Raw genomic sequence first — 17342 nt, forward strand, 5'->3', positions numbered from 1 at the left:
TCGTAGAGTTTATTAGGTTGCTTATGTAAACTATCATATCATCTGCAAATAGAGACAGTTTGACTTCTTCCTTTCCATTTTGGATCCCCTTGATCTCCTTTTGTTGTCTTATAGTTTTAGCAAGAACTTCAAGTAGAATATTGAAAAGATACGGAGAGAGGGCAGCCTTGTCTTGTTCCTGATTTTAGAGGAATCGCCTTAAGCTTCTCTCCGTTCAGTTTGATGTTGGCTCTTGGTTTACTGTATACTGCTCTTATGTTCCTGTTATCCCTGATCTCTCCAAGCCCTTTATCATGAAAGTGTGTTGAATTTTTCTTGAATATCTATGCTTCACTAGCATAGATTTAAGATACTTCTCTACCACAAATTACATCTATCAAACCTCAGTTTTTAAAATATAGGCCGAGTTTCCATGTAGTACATTTATCTCCATTGTATTTGAGTGTGGTGAGACATTAACTCTGTCCTCACCTGTTGCCCTGACCATTCCCATTGGGGGTGGATATAGGTATGGATGTTACCTGGGAAAACAATCTTTATTTTGTTGCCATTCTGGATTATAAATTGACTTTGTTATACTATTCAAGAGAAAGACAAAGCAAAGCAAAAAAAAAGAACCACTAAGGCTTAAAAATACACAGAAGACTGTAGAACTGGCTCAGTAGTTAATGTGCACTGCTCTTTTAGAGGACCTGAGTTTGATTCTGAGCATCCTCACCAATCATCTCAGAATTGCCTATAACTCCAGTCCCAGTAATCTGTGTCCATCTCTTACATTTCTAGGGCATGCTGTGGAATATTATTTTAACTATGTAAAGATGTGTTACAATTGTTTATGTTGAGGACTATTACTTTAACTATGAAAAATGTGTGTATTTGTTTCACTTTGCCTGCTTAAGGCACCAAAATGTTGGCAACTACTTCAGGCACCTAATGCCTGATGTTCAGGCATCTCCACTATTGTTTAGGGCCTTAGCTGGGAACATCCTTGTGGGTTTCTGGGAATTTCATTATGCTAACCCCATATTGGCTTCCTCAAACAAGATACCTCTTTCCTTCCCCTCCCTCTCTGTTCTTCCCCCATCTTGATCATTAATCACCCCATTCCCTCTAGTTTTCTTCCCCCTTCTCCTTATCCCCTCCCTCTCACCATCTGTCCTACTTCTCACAATGCACACTCCTAATTCTCTATGGAGTGGAAGGGGTGTGGTGGGGAGGAAGGTAGGGGCAGCCAGAGGAGGGGAAAGAGTAACTGGGATTGATATCTAAAATCAGAAAACATCATATTAAAATAAGAAAAAAAATATTTTTTAAAGCAGATGGGCAATAGAATAGCTAGGCAGGAAAGTAGGATATATAGAAGGAAAGAAAGTTTAAAAGCCAAGGCAAAATTAGGTGAAGGGAAGCAGATTAAATCAAGTTATAAGTGCTAGAGGGACAAGCATAAGGCTGGGTATTCATAACTAATAATTTGTCTCTGAGTCATGATTTGGGAGCTAGTTGGTAGTCCAAAGTGGGTTGCTACAAGGGTACCTGCACTCACATATGGTTACAAATCAATAAATATATATGTATTTTTTAAATAACAAAAATGAATATTTAAATCACACAAGTCTTGGTTAACTTTTAATTGCAGCTCTTGAGGTATACTGTCAAAGTGACAGGCCTTTTTGTTAAAAAAATATTCATGATTTAATAAAAAAAACAGAAATCATGTATAAGTTCGAGCATCTACATTATTGTTGTGATAAAACACAGTTAGGTCAACTTATAGTAGGAAAGAATGTAGTTTATAATGATAAATCATAATTTATCACAAAGGGAACTATGGAGGAATGCTGCTTCCTGGCTCATCTATAGTTACCTGATTAAGATACTCACTCAGTTGAAACAACGGCCATCCACACTGAATATTTAAACATGTACACCTAAACAGAGAGGTAATAGCAGATGCCTCTCAAAGTTCTAGTGTCAAGCAAATTGCACTGTAAAATACTGATCCACAGTTTGCCCAACATATCCTTCCAGTGATAGACTTCGTAGAAACTTGGATCATACTTTAAGTATATTTATCACTATTTGCCATATCTAAGGTTACTATAAAAACTCTGGCAGAGAGCAACTCTGAACAAAGGAGACCTGCCTATCCACGCTGGACCACCCTTAAATTCCACCTGCTTGGTCTCTGACCCCACCTCCAGTCCTGTGCTGGAGTCCTGGGTCCCTCCCAGAGATCTGTCTATCTCTGTGGCTCCACTCTGAGTTGCCACTGGCAAGATCCTTGACCCCCAAAGCAGGGCCTCTGCTAAAGAAAGAGGCCTCAGCTGGAATGACCCAGTTTCCAGTGAGATCCAACTATCCTGCAAAAACTTCCCAAGTTTCAGCTCAGCCTTTGTCCTCTTCTGCCAGCCATTGGCTAGAGGTGAGTCTGGTCCCAATCAGGGCTGCCTCTCCCCTACAACCTATCCCCTCCCTCTGCAGGACCTATCTCTGTAGGACCACTGTGAGTTCCTGATGGCATCTTCTACTGGATCCTCATCCTTGACCCCATCCCTGGGTCCCTGTCTATGGAGAGACCTCCTAGAGAGCTTGGACCACACAGAGCTACAGATATTGAATCTCTGACCCACATAAGCCCACCAGGGAAGTACCATAGAGAGACGGGGAGACCCCACCAACACTTACTGGAAGGAGCTGGGTTACATCAGTAACCCAGTCACAAAAAAAGATGAACATGGTATGTACTTGCTCATATATGGATTTTAGACCTAGATCAAAGGATCACCATGCTTATAATTCACACCACCAGAGGAACTAGGATACAAGCTGTATTCTAAAAGATTCATATAAGGTCCCTCACAGAAGAGGGCAAGAAACAGTCCCCAAGAGCACATGGGAAATGGGGGGGCAGTGAATGGAGAGAGAAGTTGGAGAAAGATAAGGGGAGGAGAGGAAAGCAGTGCAACTAGGAAGATTGAGTCAGGGTAGGAATAGAAGACAGGAGAAAGAGAGAGAGAGAGAGAGAGAGAGAGAGAGAGAGAGAGAGAGAGAGAGAGCAAACAAAAAAGAGGGAGCCATTATTGCTTTGAAGAGAAAACTGAACCTAAAGAAAGGTCTAGAGACCTACAAGACTGCCATCAACTAACAATTTGAGTAGCCATGGAAAGGCTACCATAAATGCCCTTCCTGGATAGTGAGATCAACAACTAACTTATCCACCATCATGGAACCCTCATCTAGTAACTGTTGGAAACATAAGCAAACACCCATAACTAAACACTGAGTCAAACTAGCATCCAGATACAGAGGGAGAGGACAAGACCAGTTTGTAGAAACACATAGAGACAGCTGACCTGAACAAGGAGGAACTATCGGGCCCCCAGACTGATAGTTGGGAATCCAGCATGGGACTGACTCAGACTCCCTGAATACGGATCTCTGCTAGGACTGCACAGTCTAAGGGAACTCAGACGGTGGAACCAGGATGTATTCCTAGTTCACAAAAGTACCTTGTGGACACATTCCACATGGAGGGATACTCCCTTAACCTAGAGACAGGAGAGAAGTTCTAGTCCCTATTTCAAATGACTTGACAGATTTACATGACCCCACCTGGATGTCATTGCCTTACATGTGGAATTGGGGTGGGAGGATGGGATAGGAGGGTGGTCAGGGTGTATGTGATGTGGAAGAGAGGGTAAGAGAGGGAGAGATGGAGAGAGGGAAAGGGTACTGGAATTGATATGAATATATATCCCAAGCTGGCATAAAAGAGACATAGTGTGATCAGTTGAAGAATGGAACATGGAAAGATTCCTTGAGTCATGATATTGAAGCCAATGTCTAAATCTATTAAAAGACAGCCAGGAAGGGTTTTGCATTGTTTTTCCCATGTTAATTCTATGTTTACCCATGCAGTTCTTTCCTTCCTCACTTTTTAATGATGCATGCTTCCTGGCTTGGGAAAGAAGGGTTGAGACTGCAGAGAAGGGGGTCACTGTTTAAACCACACTCATTGATCCTCAACCATGACACAGTATGGATAGAGTAAGCATTTTCTCAGTCATCTTGAATAGCCAGACCTCTGCTTCTGTTTGTTAATATATTAGACAGAGAATTGATGTGCAGCTCAGCTAGCTTCAACTCAGGGTTTCCTGAGCAGCTCTCCTCTTAAGATCTGTGGGTTATGACAAGTCCAGAAGTCTACTGTCTCTACTCTTTAGTTTCTGTTTGGCACTTACAACCTTGAATCCCTTAGAATTGTTAAAATGCCACATTTTAAAATTATGAAATATATATTAATACAGTTTCCAGAAGCAGGTAAGAACAGAGTGTTATTGAATACACCTTTGGAAATCATGTTTCCCATTCTTTTCTGAACAAAATTCTACTTGTGTCCTTCCTGTGCACATTGTTTAAGGATACAGCTCAAATACGTTTGCCTCTTCCCCTCTGTTATGACACATGCTGCTTGCCTGAAAACAGGAGTGAGAATGATAAGGAAGCAAGACAAATGATACAAAACTTTTCCTCCTATTTTGCAATTAGGTCTAAAATTTGCTGCACAGACACGGAATTGACATGTAGGGTGACACTCCAGTTTCACAAATATCCATCAGTGTGAAAATTCCCACAAGCTAGGAAACTCATTAGTTAGCAAGAACAGGGCCCTGAGATGAGAACTCAAAACAAGGATAGAATATATTTACACTCATGCCCCTTAGCATGGCTATAAAAAAAGATAAAATAATGATGAGAAGCGGTGGAAGGAAGTCTTTATGTACTGTTGGTAGAAACGTAAATTGACATAGCTGCTATGGTAAATAGTCTGAATGCTACTGTAAAAAGGTTAAGAAAAAGTTAACAGAATTAACAAATGATGTGCCAATCCTTACAGGCATGTCACCAAAGTCAATGAAATGACCACATCTAAGAGACTTTTGTATTTTGTTCATTATAAAATTATTTAAAGTGTGATTCATTTATAGTATGCCATATATGTAAAAATCACTGTTTGACCTTAAAGAAGAGGGAGGAATAAATTTTTAACTGAAGTTTTTATTGATTCTTTAAGAATTTCACCTCATGCACCCCAATTCAGCTTATTTCCCAGGTTTTTCTTGAACACCCTCCACCCTTGTAACTTCCCCGCAAAAGAAAACTAATAATAATAATGATGATGATAACAATAATAATAAAAACACTTTGCCCCTTTGTCTTTCCTGCCTCTCCATTAACTATTCAATTGTCCTGGTGGCCTTGGCAGCTGCAATATGTCACACAGTACACCTTCACTCAAAAATCTTTACAAGCAAGCATTTATTACAATGAGATGTTGGTCTGGTTTTAAGTCCCTGGCTTCTGGTGCACCAACAATACTGGACACTCACTGAAACTCCTCTCAGATATCCTGTTGTTGCCACAGGCATGGAGAGCCTGCAGCTACGGTTCAGGAAGACCAGTCCATTCATGTGCTACAGTAGGTTTTAGATGGAGTAGAGGTAGGGGTGGGCCATCTCAAAGCCTTGTATATGGGTCTTGGTGGTAGCAGAGCTGGTCAGTAGCCTCTAACAATCCTACTCTTCATGTGGGCCATGGGGGGTGGGTGGGAAGACAGTTCTTTAAGATTCATCAAGAGTCAGGGCCAACTCACTGGTGTTATGAAGTAGTTCTCTCTCTGAGGCAGTTGGTGAGGGGTGGTACCAGGTCTCTGGTGCCCAGGCCACAGCGTCCAGCTCTCCAATGGCCCCCTGTGATAATATGGGCCACAGATATCATCACAGGTCCCAAGCTCCAGTGGTACTGTGAACCTATACATAGCCTGTTCCTCACCACTATTGCATCTTCGGCTTTATTTCTCTCCATAGCTTACGAACCCCTCACCTTCTCCTTCTCTCCTATTTCTCCAATATATATATATATATATATATATATATATATATATATATATATATTGTACTTGGGCCACAAGGTGTTGGGTGGGCCTGTTAGAAAGATTAATTTTAAATAGGAGTGCCATCTGTTACAATAATATGAAGGAATCTGGAAGATATAATGCTCATAAACAAAGACACATAGCTTATGTCTCTCACTCCTATGTGAAACTAAAGAGGTCAAAGTAATAAAATTAATCAGGATAGTTGCTATGTCCTGGAGATAGAGAAATTGTAAAGTATAATCTAAGGGACATAGTTTTAGTCATAATCGACTAAATATAGTAAATATCAGGGATTTTTTTTTTGTATAACGTGACAGCTATAATTGATACTCTATTGTATACTTGAAACCAAGCTGTTCTAATCATAAACACAAAATGGTAATTAAGAGTTAATGTATGTGTCTGAGCAATGGGGGTCAGGATCCTGATGGAAAAATGCACAAAGACAGCTCACCAGAGCTTCTGGGAACTCACAGACTCTGGACTCACAGCTAGGGACCCTGCATGGGACTGAAATAGGCCCCTTGCATGTGGGTGAAGTAGTATAGCTTGGTCTCTTTGTGGTGACCATGGCAGTGGGACCAGGATCTTTCCCCTGGTGTATGAGCTCCTTTTTAGGAGTCCATTCCCTATGGAAAGATGACTTGCTCAGCCTTGATACAGCAGATAAAGGCCTGGTCCTGCCTCAACTTCCTATGCCAGGCTTTGTTGACTTCCCATGGGAGGCCTTACCATTTATGAGGAATGGATGGGGGTAAGGTGTGAGGAAGCAGGAGATGAGGGAGGGGCAACTGTGGTTGATATGTAAAATAAATAAAAATTTTAAAATAAAAAAATCTTTTTTTTAAATAATTAGTGACACAATTTTTCCTTGATCAGTGTAATATGGTCTTCATCTTTTCTATCCTGTATTTGTTTGAAATGTATTTTACCAGACCCCAGAACATCAATTTCTGCTTGTTTCCTTGTTCCATTTGTTTGGAACAGCTTTCCCTATCACTTTGACCCTAAAGTGATGTCTGTCTTGGGGGCAAGGAATGCTTTTTAGAGGTAACAAAAAAAGGGGTTACTGTTTGATGGATTCCCAAAATGTTAGTCTGTGTCTGTTGATTGATGAATCAAGCCTGTTATATTCAGAATTATTATCAAAATGCACTAAATCTGTCAAAAATGAGTTAATGTATGTATGAACAATTTGATTGTGCCAATCATCTCACAATACATATGTGTATCATAATGTTCCATTGTAAATATTTGATATGCACATTATTATGTTAATTACATCTGGATAGAAATAGGGAAAAATAAAAAGGGGGGTGGGAAAAGGACCCTGAGGTAATAGGAGTGGGAGGTTGGAAGACATGCTGGGACAAAGTTCTGGTCACTTGGTAATATAGGGAACAGATACCTAAAGGTCACAGAATTGAAGATATAATGCATACAAGAAAAATAAAATAAAATTAAGTTACACTTGTGAGAAGTGTCATTTAACTACACATCAGGCTGTTCTCAGAAAATAGATTGGAAGCTAAATCTAAGCCCTCACTATGGCATGTGGGCCTAATCAACTAACAAAAAAAAAAAAAAATACTCCTTGATGGCAAATAGATGCAAGGCTACAAAACTCCAGCTTCTTGCTCATCCCAGAGGCCTTGCCTCTCAAGCACACTGTGGGCAGCATAATAATGATACACTGTGCTATTGGTTAAAGAGAATGTTCTCATGAAGCCAGAAGCCTCCTCAAAATTAAAGCTTAAGTGAGCAGGGACTTCCGGAACAACTTTCCACACAAATTAAATGAGCATACGTTCATGTTACCCAGATTTTGCTTAGAATGTACTTGGTGACTCCTCAACATTTTCTTCAAAGTAAGTAAATAAGTGTTTATCATTAAAACAAAACAAAAAATGTATGGCTTTTTTTTTTTCTAAAATTGAAGTTGAGTAGAGTTTTATATATATAGAAGTTGTCCTTAAACAACTGACCTATATAGAAAGCTTAACAACTGAGCACTGATAGCTCAGAGCAGGGAAGGAAGGATGACAGGTGTCATAGTCAATAATCCAGGCACTGTTAGGAGAGTTCTTGAGAACACAGAGGAGTTAGAATATGGAATGGAAATAAAATGACTTAAAAATAACATATGTGTAGCCTAGTGTGATGACACTCACATGTAATCATTCAGAACACGTGGGTAGCAGAGGCAGGAGACAGAAGATTGGCATGATTTTGTGGACAGCCTGGATTAGACTGGGTCTTAAAAGCAGAAACAAAAATAAATAAAATAAAGAAACTACTCTTCAAGAACCAGAATTAAATACAAGAATGGTAGTCATCTTGGATACCTTTTCCAGTCTCATCTATCTTTCTTATTAATAGAAAACACAAGTCACTTACCATTATTTATATGAAATTTTAAAAAGCATATCTTGGCATAAATAGGATATAAGCATTTGTTGTCTTTGCAAAGCCAGCACTGAATTATAAACACTTTACATTAACAATATTAACTCTCAAAAAAATCTATAAAAGAATTGTAGTGATAATTTTTTTTTCCTGCGGAGAGAGGAACCTCCTAATAGTATACCATAGTAGCCTGGTTATTCATATTAGTAGATCAGGGAACCAAAACTTGCAGAATATCTCACACACATGCAGATTTGAACACAGGTTATTCTGGCTCAAAAAAAGGCAACTTAGTTCAACAGCATGTGATTTAAGAAAACACAGGGGCCTAGACAGAGAGATTCCTCATGTAAAAGCTATGTGATTATGACATCATTGCAAACACTGTATGAGCAATAACCATACCACTTGCTTTTAATTGAAATACAGGGTTTGATTAGCCAAATATTTTCTGACTATTAATACATAATCTTAAATTATGAGTTCTTTAATTCCATGTTTAATTAGCTTAGACACTGACATGTCAATGAAGTCATAGCCACTAGTAATATCTTCTTAATGATGGAACAAGACTTGTATAACACATGCTTTGTCCATAAGACACATCATGACCTCCTTAAGCTTAATGCTACACAGCACTGCTGTGCTATGGTTTGACATAATACTTTTAAACACTAAAAGGAGCAACTTGAAAACAAATATGGCAAAGTAAACCATGCCACCAAGTAGATCATTTACATGAACCTGTACACAGTGTGAGAGATGAACTAAGAAGGCTGAATGTCATGTTGTTCAAAGTTTAATAGGAGCATGTTTGGTATTTTACTCAGTTTTTTTTTCAGCTCAATAAACACCTGCAATAATGAGAAAAACCTGGGCATTATAAACAAATGTCAGAAAGAAAGTGGTCTGTAAAATACAGATGATAACCAATAAGGGGACACAATCTGGGAGAAGCTGGTTCTCCTCCCAGCTGTCAGTAGTTAACTGTGTTTGTCAAGTGGAGGGCCCATCCAAACTTCCTCATCACATTAGCATATCCATTGATACTGCCATTTTTTCAGTCATGTTTACATAGCCATTTCTAGGACAGACTTGTTTTGCAGTTATGGTTCGTACATGCTTTCTCTTCCCTCTTCTGCAATCTTCCCTGAGCCATAGATGCAGAAGCTTTGATGTAGACATATGATGAAACTCCTAACTATCTGCTGTTCTCTGTAGTGTGTCTATTTTTATTATTGTTGTTCTCTGTGTTGGTCTTCAGTTGCTGCATCTCTGAGTGTAAGGAAAGATTTAGAATGTAGTAAGAGATTTATGCTAGTTTAACAAAGTTGGTGTTAGTTTCTTTTCTAATGTCCATGATCTTACTAGTCCCAGAAAGATGGCTATGCATACAATATCAGGCACAATGTCTCCATTGTTGAGGTGACTTAAGTCCAATTAGATAATCGTTGGTTGCAATCAACATGTGAGTGCCACTTACTGCACCATGCATATCTTTCAATGCTAATAATTATCATGGTTCATAGGTGTGTAGCTGTGTAATACTGTTTAATTATTTCTCTCCCTTGGTTGCTTGTATTAAACATTCCAGAACCATAGAAGCCAGAGCATAGAAAAGAGACTTTCAGGTCAAATCCGGCAGGAATCATGTACTAGTTGTCTGGTGGTTGATTTACTCCTTGTGTCTCAAACAATAATTCTAATCACACATACATACACACAGACAAACATGGGGGGCTCTGGTTTGGGAAGAGATAGAGAGCATGTGAGTCTTTCTAAATGAGGATACAAAAGGCCAAACACTTATTGGAACTCAACGTGGTGGTTTATCAGCTATAGGAAATATCACATTGGAAGAACAAGCATTTAAGAATTGAGCCTTTGGGAGATAGAATTCCAAGTAGTAGCAATACAGATAAATTTAGATGATCATGATTTAACTTTGAAAAATATCAAAGATCAGTTATTACACCACAATGTACAGATAGGGTCCTTGCTAATGAATAAAAGTAAGCCTTACTAAAATCTTAATCATAAACCTGAGGGGATATTTCACATCTAGAGTGGCAAAAAAAATAATAAATATTCTCTATTTCTGACTATTATGCTAAGTTTGTTCCCTACCTATTTTTCTAATATGAATTATAGAAGTTAAAGAGTATAATCTCTAATTAATCTTCCTCTTTAAATGATCTAGAAAATTGATAGTGTTGATAAAATCTAAGCATTGTTTGATTTCCAATGTAAAGAAATCACTATGTCATTATAGAATTCAATCTGTAACAGCATTGTTCTTTAGTTGATATATTTTGTCATCATTTGTTCTATGTAATCTTTGTACTTAATTTGGGCTACATGGTTTGTCTTAAAGAAAAATCGATAAGTTAAAAACATACAGCCTGAAAAATATTACATCATGTTTTAAGCAAAGCAATCAATGCACACAAATAAAGTAAGTCACATTTGTTCACAGCAATAAAAACTCAATAAAAAAGGCAGGAACAGTCTAAGGGACCTCAGACAGTGGAGCCAGGATGTATCCCTGGTGCACAAAAGGACCTTGTGAACACACGCCCCATGGAGGGATACTGCCTTAATCTAGAGACAGGAGAAAAGTCCCTACTTCACATGACCTGTCATATCTACATGACCCCAACTGGATGGCATTCCCCTATATATGGAATTGTGGTGGGGGGATGGGATGGGAGGGTGATTAGGGTGCATGTGAGAGGGCAGAGAGGGTAAAAGTGAGTGAGTGAGGGAGGGAGGGAGAGAGGGAGAGAGAGGGAACTGGGATAGACATGTAAAATAATAAATAAATAAATAAATAAATAAATAAATAAATAAATAAAGGCAGGAGACAAACTGAGAAATTGGTTACCATCCAATATTACAAAGAAGTAGCCTATTTTCTTGATCTGTCTATGGTTGTTTCAACTCAATAAGGAAATAGTAATCTAATAGAATATAGCATACAAAAATAAAATCATTATTAATATTACAAATCTATTAAAACATATTCAAACTAATTGAATATATAGAAAATACAAATTTAAACCTGTAATTACTTTTCAGCTGACTTTTTGATAACTCAGAGCTTCAGTGAATCACTACTTTAAGGAAAATATGAAGAATCAGGCATGGTTGCCTTCAATTAATGTATGGAAGAATTAGAGTAAGTCTTTGAATCCTCCTTTAGAAATACATTAGGATCACATGCTTATTTTTGTAGGAGTGTAAACAAGATCATCAAAGCATCCAAGAAAGAAGAAAACATCAGAAAAGAGAGAAACAAACACTAAGCATGGATTTCTTGGTGAATAAGGTAAATATGGGAAAACTAAGAAATAATTTGAAGAAATGCTAATTTAAAATATTGTAAAATATTGACACAGAAACTTTAATATAAATGCAAGAATAATCTTTATAATTTCTACATATAAAAATGAGCTAAAACCTTTTAAGTATGTGTTCTTAACTTATTTCTTTATTTCTTTTAAAGATTTACCTACATGTCAATCTCTGGGTCTCTGTACACATGCAAAAGTGCTCACAAAGCCAGAAAAAGGTATTAAGGCTGGAGTTACAAGTGGTTGTGTATCATTATTTCCTTAAGTGCCAATGTAAGTTGACTATGGCATGACACTTCAACCTTGCATTACTTAAGAGAATAACATACAAAAATACAACTTCACCCATGATATCAAGTTCCTTTTATTGACTATTTATATAGAACTATAGCATACCAAATGACTTTTAACACATTCAGAAAACAGACCTTATATTTATCCAAGTAGAGATTAGACTATTATTACATATTTAACTAGAATTTTCTAATCTTATAGTTTGAACAACTTCTGTAGCCTTTCTTACTTTTTGTAATGTTGACATTTGCAAAGAATCACATTGATAGGTTGTTTTTATAGTTCCTTATATTACCTTGATGGCCTCCTTTTGACACAATTGTTAGTGCAAATTGTGAGCAATGTTTTCATGTACCCTTTGCCTTACAACAATCCAGTACCATTACTAACACATAAATTATAATGGCATAGACAATAGGGTGTTACTAGAGAGCTTTCCCACTGAAAGGCTTCCTAAAAGTATAGTAAGCAAGAAAAGACAGCTACAAGTATAAGACTTTAGATAAAATTCAACATAGGCATAACCAATATTAGGGGTGAAATGGTCCTTACTATTTTCTATTCTCTTAAACGCTCATAAGTTTGAAACTACTTGGAATATCCAGAAGATAAAAATACTTCCCATTCTTAGAATTTGCTAAGAAGAAATTATCACACCCTCACCAGACCAGAATGCATTTTTACCTAAATGTTAGAGTATGGTTATAGAAGGACTCAAAGGTAATTCCAGCATGGTGAGAAAGGCTACTTGTCATATCCTCTTTCAGTCAAGGAAAAGAGAGGTCAGTGTGTTGGTGTTCAAGTATCTTTCATCTTGTAATGCCGTCAGAGATCCCAATTTGTATTTAGTATGGGCTATTCACTTAGATTAGCCCAATGTAGGAGGAATAAGAACAAGTTTGGAACACTGAGTAAGAAAAGAACTAGTATATTGGAATAAGAGAACAATGGTGCATTAAGGTAGAGTTTATGAGAAATATGGACAGTGGGGCTTAGGCTAATGAGGTTCCTGAGGGGAACAAGGACTTAGAAACTGACCTCAAGGCCATTCTTACAAAAATCTTTTAAAGAATCTAACTTTTTCTGCCCATGTCCTAAAAATCTGTGAGATTGATCCATCTTCAGCCAATTTCCCCTTTCTCTACACCTTAGATTCTTTGTGTGTCTAATTCATCTTAAATTTGATTTATTATATCTCTGAAGTCCAAACAGATGCTTTGTTCACTAATCTAACTGAAACTTGAAAAGAAACTGGAATCTTAAAAAGAAAAACTTTTAAATGGGACTGGCTTACATTTTCTGGGGTTTTGTTCATTATCATCATGGTGAGAAGTACGGTGGCATGCAGACAGACATGGTGCTGGAGGAGATGGACTTTTTACTTCTTGATCTGAAGGCAGCATAAGAATGGGTGCCATCCCGGGCATAGCTTGAGCGTATGAGACCTCAAAGCCTGCCCCCACAGTGACACACTTCCTCCACCAAGGTCATACCTTCTAATTCAAACATATAAGTCTATGGAGGTCATTCCTATTCAAACCATCACACAGCCCTGTCATCAACACCTTCAGTGTTGACCTTTTTGTAATCAAAGAAACTCCATTAGAAATCTTGTCTCAGGGAAAATAATCAAAGATATACAAGATAAAGGGCAAACATGAGCCACCAAGACTCTGCAAAGATCAAAGCTGCACTGTCTGAAGATTAGGTTGATATAAAAAAGAATCTGTGACCTGGGACATTAGGTGGCTAATATCACCTCTGTGTGCCTATACATATAGCTAGACCTACATACATATAATAGAAATAATTGAAATTAATTCAAAAATAACCTGGTAAAGAAATATTTCTGTTTATGAAATTTGCAGCCTAAAATACAGAACTATATGATCATATTAAGAGGTGCTGGATTTCTAAAAGATTCATAAAACACAATATCAATGTTAAACAAGAAATAACCTAAGAAATATATTAAACTAAGGAATGCCTATTTAAAATACATAATATTATAAGTAATAGTAGAAAATCTAGATTGAATTTCCTTAATGAAAATCTTAAAACAAAATAGATTTTAAAAATCTGTGGGTTCACATGACAATGCATCTAAACATTATTCTGATATCATGTTGGACATAGCAGTGAAAATACTGCTGCAAATATCAGAAACTCTGATAACATTGTATAGAGCAGTGGTTATCAATCTTTCTAATGCTGTGATTCTTTACTACATTACTCATATTGTGGTGACCCCAACCATATAATTACTTCCATTGCTACTTCATAACAGTAATTACTGTTATGATCATGTAAATATCTGTGTCTTCCAATGGTCTTAGGTGAGAGATCCAACCCCTCAATATGTCTTGACCACAGTTTAAGAACTGCTACTATACAGTAATCCTGAGCTTATATGAGCACAAGTATCCATTAATTGTAAAATGTATTTGTTCAAACTTGTGTATCTTCTCCCAGATATGTCATTAACCATAGACCCATATTACAAAATCTGAATCAAAGAATTCCTGGTCCCCAAAATTTCATCTGAGGTGTATTCCACATGTATGTGCTTTCTAATTAAAATCAGTAAAAACAAAACCATTAAAAAAACAACTGGTTAGTTAGGATCTCTACGGGCATGACATGATGACTCAGTGTGTAAAATTTCTTGCTGCTGAGCCTGAAAACCTGTTTGATCAGAACCCACATGGTATAAGGAGAGAAACTAATCCTATAAGTTGTCCTCTGACCTTTACGGATGGTGGTATGCACACACAGACATATAAAATAAATAATTCAAAATAAAATAAGGACCTCCACTATTACACCTTCAATTCAAAATCACTCTGTACATGCTAAAGGGAAAAGAGATGTAAGAAAGAAATGCATGTTGTTAGTGAAAAATAAGATAGTCTTTGTTTTCATGAGATATGATAATATATGTAGAAAATTAAAAAAAATATCAAGGATAAAATATTCCTATAAACAAGGAAATATAACAGAATGATTTTTACACACAGGCAAGTAGCAATGAAAACTTGAAATCTTAATAGCCAATAATATTTATGCTAGTATCTAAAGTAGGAGTATACATAAGAAAAAAATGACCACCTTATATAAAGGAAATTTCTAGACTGTGAAGGAAGAAATAAAGAATTCAATCAATGGAGAAATGTTTCATATTCATCTATTTGAAGATTCAATATAGCAAGCATGCAAACTCTTCTCTCAAAAAATTTAACTCTAATTAAAATATCATAGAGATATGCTATAAATATCAACAAACTGATTGATAATTCACATAAAAAGACAAAGCCCCTAAACTGGTCAACACAATACTATAGCTAACAACTATGGAGTATCTACTCTCCTTTATATAAAACGGTATTATAAATTCAAAGTAATCACATCAAACTGAAAAAAAAAAAATAAATCCCTAAAGAGACCAATGAGACTCACAAAAATATTGTCACTTTATCTTTGATGAAGGAGCTAGTTGAGTCGATTGAAAAATAGGAATGATTTCAATAGCTACAAGCAAAATATGAAGAAAAAGGAAAGGAAAAATAAAGAAGAAGACAGGGACAAAAAAGACAGAGAAGGAAAGAAAATAACACATATTTAGAGATTGGGTCAAATTCTACACCTCATGTTGGCCTTGAATGCACAGCTTTACTTTCCCATGTACTGATAATACAGGTGTGAATAGTTATTCTTGTCCTAAAATAATGTATCTTAAGACAGAAGTTATCATCCTTTTCTATAAAAGAAAAGGTCTGGAATTACAGATCATAGGCAGAACATTTCCCCACTACACTCAAGGTTCTTGCTTCCTTACATACTAACATACACACACACACACACACACACACACACACACACACGAACACACACTCAAATGATTAACTCAAACTCAGAATGTATTTACATGTATTATATAAGATTGTAAAGCTTTGGAAAATAGAAAACAAAATCTAAGTTATTTCAGCTTTCAGTGTTTTAGATATAATCCCTAAGTACTGAAGACAAAAGTAATAACTGACAAGTGTTTTCTGTTCTATTATTTTTTAATTGACATCATCTGTTCTGTGAAAGATTCTTTGAAGAGGCTCAAGATACAAGCCACAAGCTAAGAGAAAATGTGTAAAACCCATATGTAATTATAGACTTATATGCAAACTATACAGAAATTCTATATAAGAAAATAAGTAACAAAACAAAGCAATAAGCTGATCAAGTATTTTGAATAGTCAACTTAAAAAGCAAAAATAGGCCTGGTGCAATAGCATGTGCCTATCATCCCAGTACTGGAGTAACTGAGGTAGACAGATCACAAATTCAAGCATATCCTGAAAGATTGAACATTACACCTCAAAAAAACAAAAACAAGCAAATGAAAACCAGGCAACAGCACTCATCCTCCATCTGTGTCAACTGACTGAGGTCAACATTAGCAGTCATAAGAAATGCCAATAACATACTGAGAAGAGTGACAGTAACTCTGTGTGATTTTCATGATAAAAAAAATAATCCAGGCATGGTTATGAGAAAAAATCATCAAATACCAAATAAAGACATATTCTAGAAAGTATTTGACCAGCTCTTCCTAGAACTATCAGGGTCATCAAAACCAGAAGTTTCTGAGACTCTTCCACATGAAAGATGCCTAAGAGATATTTTTACTGATGGGGTTGGCCTCTGGGGAAGATCATGGAATATGGACATTGAGTAAATCTTATTATCTAAATTAATTATGTACTGTGATGTAAGTATTGATTCTCTGATTTTAACAAATACATCATTATAAGTTGTTAAAAGGAGAAACTGAGGCCATAAAACATGAACTATGTATTGTCATCTGCCAGCTTTACAAATTTTCTATAAATGTAAAAATGACATTTAAATTATGGAATGTCAAATTGCAACTACTAAAGGATCTTCCCTTCCTTTCTTTCTACAGATATAAACACTGCCTTTGAAGGGTACATTTTAATGCACAAAGACTTGAAATATAAAGGCAGCAAAATATAGAATAAATGTGTGAAATCACATTGCTTTTTGAGATTTTTTAATGTAAAAATGTTGGCTCATGCAAATTGCATTCTCATAAATCATCAGATTCTTTTTGATTTAATGTGTTTTCTAGAAATTTCAGTGACTCAGTGTGGTCTTCCTCTTCCCACAAGTATGGGAGTAATTCCTCCATGAACCATGAAGTAGGCTTCAATAAATTCTGAAAATGAATTCACAATTCATTCACAGAAAAGTGACAATGAACTTTGGCAGGATCTTAGTCAAACCCCATCAATTACATTAGTTCCCTCATCTGTGGCATGTAGAATCTTGCCAGTTAC

Source organism: Phodopus roborovskii, unplaced genomic scaffold (genome assembly GCF_943737965.1).
Source record: "Phodopus roborovskii unplaced genomic scaffold, PHOROB, whole genome shotgun sequence".
Taxonomy (NCBI): Eukaryota; Metazoa; Chordata; class Mammalia; order Rodentia; family Cricetidae; genus Phodopus; species Phodopus roborovskii.